A 5,613-nucleotide genomic window follows, 5' to 3' on the forward strand; every position below is an offset into this window, starting at 1 on the left:
CTAACTCAAGTTGTCCCTTAACCTAACTCAAGTTGTCCCTTAACCTAACTCAAGTTGTCCCTTAACCTAACTCAAGTTGTCCCTTAACCTAACTCAAGTTGTCCCTTAACCTAACTCAAGTTGTCCCTTAACCTAACTCAAGTTGTCCCTTAACCTAACTCAAGTTGTCCCTTAACCTAACTCAATTTGTCCCTTAACCTAACCCACGTTGTCCCTTAACCTAACTCAAGTTGTCCCTTAACCTAACTCAATTTGTCCCTTAACCTAACTCAATTTGTCCCTTAACCTAACTCAATTTGTCCCTTAACCTAACTCAATTTGTCCCTTAACCTAACTCAAGTTGTCCCTTAACCTAACTCAAGTTGTCCCTTAACCTAACTCAAGTTGTCCCTTAACCTAACTCAAGTTGTCCCTTAACCTAACTCAAGTTGTCCCTTAACCTAACTCAAGTTGTCCCTTAACCTAACTCAAGTTGTCCCTTAACCTAACTCAAGTTGTCCCTTAACCTAACTCAAGTTGTCCCTTAACCTAACTCAAGTTGTCCCTTAACCTAACTCAAGTTGTCCCTTAACCTAACTCAATTTGTCCCTTAACCTAACTCAAGTTGTCCCTTAACCTAACTCAAGTTGTCCCTTAACCTAACTCAATTTGTCCCTTAACCTAACTCAATTTGTCCCTTAACCTAACTCAAGTTGTCCCTTAACCTAACTCAAGTTGTCCCTTAACCTAACTCAAGTTGTCCCTTAACCTAACTCAAGTTGTCCCTTAACCTAACTCAAGTTGTCCCTTAACCTAACTCAAGTTGTCCCTTAACCTAACTCAAGTTGTCCCTTAACCTAACTCAAGTTGTCCCTTAACCTAACTCAAGTTGTCCCTTAACCTAACTCAAGTTGTCCCTTAACCTAACTCAAGTTGTCCCTTAACCTAACTCAAGTTGTCCCTTAACCTAACTCAAGTTGTCCCTTAACCTAACTCAAGTTGTCCCTTAACCTAACTCAAGTTGTCCCTTAACCTAACTCAAGTTGTCCCTTAACCTAACTCAATTTGTCCCTTAACCTAACTCAATTTGTCCCTTAACCTAACTCAATTTGTCCCTTAACCTAACTCAAGTTGTCCCTTAACCTAACTCAATTTGTCCCTTAACCTAACTCAATTTGTCCCTTAACCTAACTCAATTTGTCCCTTAACCTAACTCAAGTTGTCCCTTAACCTAACTCAAGTTGTCCCTTAACCTAACCCACGTTGTCCCTTAACCTAACCCACGTTGTCCCTTAACCTAACCGACGTTGTCCCTTAACCTAACCGACGTTGTCCCTTAACCTAACCGACGTTGTCCCTTAACCTAACCGACGTTGTCCCTTAACCTAACCCACGTTGTCCCTTAACCTAACCCACGTTGTCCCTTAACCTAACCCACGTTGTCCCTTAACCTAACCCACGTTGTCCCTTAACCTAACCCACGTTGTCCCTTAACCTAACCCACGTTGTCCCTTAACCTAACCCACGTTGTCCCTTAACCTAACCCACGTTGTCCCTTAACCTAACCCACGTTGTCCCTTAACCTAACCCACGTTGTCCCTTAACCTAACCCACGTTGTCCCTTAACCTAACCCACGTTGTCCCTTAACCTAACCCACGTTGTCCCTTAACCTAACCCACGTTGTCCCTTAACCTAACCCACGTTGTCCCTTAACCTAACCCACGTTGTCCCTTAACCTAACCCACGTTGTCCCTTAACCTAACCCACGTTGTCCCTTAACCTAACCCACGTTGTCCCTTAACCTAACCCACGTTGTCCCTTAACCTAACCCACGTTGTCCCTTAACCTAACCCACGTTGTCCCTTAACCTAACCCACGTTGTCCCTTAACCTAACCCACGTTGTCCCTTTGCCTAACATAGTTCACTGCTCGGAATCTCTGGTGTCGTTGTTATCCTCATGTAGATGTCTTGCGAGTGTTGCTTACTTTCCACATATTCCTGCTATCCACTGTCAATTGTACTGCAATAGGACTATATCGCCGACCCCCCCCCTCCCCCCCCTCTGTCCCCCTCTGTCCCCCTCTTTGTGTCTCTGTCCTCTCAAGCTGGTCGGTCTGGCGTTTGAGTGTTAAATGAGCCTCGCAGCTGTTCAGTTGCATTCAGATGTCGACGCCCTCAGTGTACGTCGTGGTATGGTCTGTGTCCATTGTCCGCTGATGTCGTACGCGTAACCCACACGCTGTACCGATCATCGGTCGTTACGTACAGAGTGAAGTAGTGTGATACGTGTGACCGTACGCTGGCTGTGCCCAACGGTGTCGAATCTCAATTTCCATATGTTGTGCTTGATGCTACTTGTCTCGTCTCCCAATAACAGCTAGGTTGCACTGTGGTACGCCGTAGAGGCGTGTGGGAGGAACGTACGAACGCATTGTATGTCACCCTGGGTCGCTGGGGGTGGTGGTGCGGTGAGTCAGGTCAGGTCAGGTCAGCGTGAGCCGTCTGATGTAGTGACGCGTGTATTCCGACTTTGTCGTATTGCCTCACACAAAGTGCTACCCTGGTGGACCGCGTTCCATATCTGGGACATGCCGCAGATGCCGGTTGACAGTGGATCGCGGAAGGTACATCGCATACGTGCGCGGGCCACCTTCCACGTGTTCTCTTCTGCACATGTCGCAGTGTGTATGTGGTCTGATGTAGCGTGTCGTGACACATGACATCCTGGCATGCAAGAATTGTTGAATTCGCAAATGTAGGTGGACATCTACGTTTACTGCCCAAGATACGCAAATGAACTGGAAATCCGTTGTTGAGCGGTTGTTCACGCTGGAGGTGAATCTGTGATGGCGACGATCGGTACAGCTATTAACCGGTTGTTTCAGCGGTACCCGCCACATCCACACGCGTGACTAGGCCCATGTGGGTATGAAGCGATACGCGGCGGTGGCTTGGTGGGACTGTTCCCGGCCGGTGAAGGGGGGCCGCCCGGCGTGTTGGCCGCGCGCTGCGTGGGCGCACGCGCAACAGGCGGCTGGTGGGGGGCGCCGAGTGGCAGGAGCGCCAGCCGACGGGCCCGGCAGGCGGCGCAGCTACGCTGCGGCGCACCCTGCACGCGGCGCCTGGCGGCCAAAGTTGGTTCAGCCGAGCCCGGTGCGAAGCGCGGTGGACATCTGCAGTGTGCTGGTCTGATTGAGGACTGTGTGCGTTGAGGATGCGCCGCCGCCTGGCACTCGGCGCCGCGACGCCGTCTGCTGCTCGGTCGCCCCAGCGGTTCTCGCAGGTGGTTTGTATCGCAGTTGTGCGGACGTGTTGGCGCGTGCGCTGTGCTGGGAGAGTTCGCTTCTGCACCCAAGTGGGGCTTTGCCCTTGTGTGGCGCTGGCGTTGGAGCTGCCGGTCACCATAGGTGGCGCGTGTTGTCTCCCGCCGGCAATGCCACGACAGCACGCTCCCGGGCCTCTGTCGGCAGCGGCAAGCTCAGTTGGGAGCAAGGGTGTTCGCACTAAAACCGTCTACTCGCCTAACTCCGGGCGATTGCGCCTCTCTCGAAACCGACCAAGTACCTAGGACGGCGCTGCGCGCCGCCGGGACCTGAGAGGGTTTCGAGGTGTATCGTGCAGGGGAGCTCGGCCTCCTCCTGTTTGCAGAATAATTGAGCGGACGCTTGCGTGTTCGCGCGGGCCCCCGGGACACACTCCCGGGCGGCCGGCTGCTCAGCTCTAGTTGACGCAGCTCCCTGGTTGATCCTGCCAGTAGTCATATGCTTGTCTCAAAGATTAAGCCATGCATGTCTCAGTACAAGCCGCATTAAGGTGAAACCGCGAATGGCTCATTAAATCAGTTATGGTTCCTTAGATCGTACCCACGTTACTTGGATAACTGTGGTAATTCTAGAGCTAATACATGCAAACAGAGTCCCGACCAGAGATGGAAGGGACGCTTTTATTAGATCAAAACCAATCGGATTGGCTTGTCTGGTCCGTTTGCCTTGGTGACTCTGAATAACTTTGGGCTGATCGCACGGTCCTCGTACCGGCGACGCATCTTTCAAATGTCTGCCTTATCAACTGTCGATGGTAGGTTCTGCGCCTACCATGGTTGTAACGGGTAACGGGGAATCAGGGTTCGATTCCGGAGAGGGAGCCTGAGAAACGGCTACCACATCCAAGGAAGGCAGCAGGCGCGCAAATTACCCACTCCCGGCACGGGGAGGTAGTGACGAAAAATAACGATACGGGACTCATCCGAGGCCCCGTAATCGGAATGAGTACACTTTAAATCCTTTAACGAGTATCTATTGGAGGGCAAGTCTGGTGCCAGCAGCCGCGGTAATTCCAGCTCCAATAGCGTATATTAAAGTTGTTGCGGTTAAAAAGCTCGTAGTTGGATTTGTGTCCCACGCTGTTGGTTCACCGCCCGTCGGTGTTTAACTGGCATGTATCGTGGGACGTCCTGCCGGTGGGGCGAGCCGAAGGGGTGCTTTCGCGTCCCGAGGCGGACCCCGTTTAAATCCTACCAGGGTGCTCTTTGTTGAGTGTCTCGGTGGGCCGGCACGTTTACTTTGAACAAATTAGAGTGCTTAAAGCAGGCAAGCCCGCCTGAATACTGTGTGCATGGAATAATGGAATAGGACCTCGGTTCTATTTTGTTGGTTTTCGGAACCCGAGGTAATGATTAATAGGGACAGGCGGGGGCATTCGTATTGCGACGTTAGAGGTGAAATTCTTGGATCGTCGCAAGACGAACAGAAGCGAAAGCATTTGCCAAGTATGTTTTCATTAATCAAGAACGAAAGTTAGAGGTTCGAAGGCGATCAGATACCGCCCTAGTTCTAACCATAAACGATGCCAGCCAGCGATCCGCCGCAGTTCCTCCGATGACTCGGCGGGCAGCCTCCGGGAAACCAAAGCTTTTGGGTTCCGGGGGAAGTATGGTTGCAAAGCTGAAACTTAAAGGAATTGACGGAAGGGCACCACCAGGAGTGGAGCCTGCGGCTTAATTTGACTCAACACGGGAAACCTCACCAGGCCCGGACACCGGAAGGATTGACAGATTGATAGCTCTTTCTTGATTCGGTGGGTGGTGGTGCATGGCCGTTCTTAGTTGGTGGAGCGATTTGTCTGGTTAATTCCGATAACGAACGAGACTCTAGCCTGCTAACTAGTCGCGTGACATCCTTCGTGCTGTCAGCGATTACTTTTCTTCTTAGAGGGACAGGCGGCTTCTAGCCGCACGAGATTGAGCAATAACAGGTCTGTGATGCCCTTAGATGTTCTGGGCCGCACGCGCGCTACACTGAAGGAATCAGCGTGTCTTCCTAGGCCGAAAGGTCGGGGTAACCCGCTGAACCTCCTTCGTGCTAGGGATTGGGGCTTGCAATTGTTCCCCATGAACGAGGAATTCCCAGTAAGCGCGAGTCATAAGCTCGCGTTGATTACGTCCCTGCCCTTTGTACACACCGCCCGTCGCTACTACCGATTGAATGATTTAGTGAGGTCTTCGGACTGGTACGCGGCATCGACTCTGTCGTTGCCGATGCTACCGGAAAGATGACCAAACTTGATCATTTAGAGGAAGTAAAAGTCGTAACAAGGTTTCCGTAGGTGAACCTGCGAACACGCGATCTAGTGT

General features: G+C 51.3%; 1 non-coding gene across 1 annotated transcript; it reads left to right on the top strand.

The window, feature by feature from the left end:
- The first annotated feature begins 3,715 nt into the window (after positions 1-3,715).
- Positions 3,716-5,611, top strand: LOC126332522 (small subunit ribosomal RNA). The gene has a single exon (XR_007563769.1). It is a non-coding gene; the product is annotated as a small subunit ribosomal RNA (ribosomal RNA).
- Positions 5,612-5,613: the final 2 nt, after the last annotated feature.

This window comes from Schistocerca gregaria, unplaced genomic scaffold (genome assembly GCF_023897955.1).
Source record: "Schistocerca gregaria isolate iqSchGreg1 unplaced genomic scaffold, iqSchGreg1.2 ptg001476l, whole genome shotgun sequence".
In the NCBI taxonomy this organism is placed as follows: domain Eukaryota; kingdom Metazoa; phylum Arthropoda; class Insecta; order Orthoptera; family Acrididae; genus Schistocerca; species Schistocerca gregaria.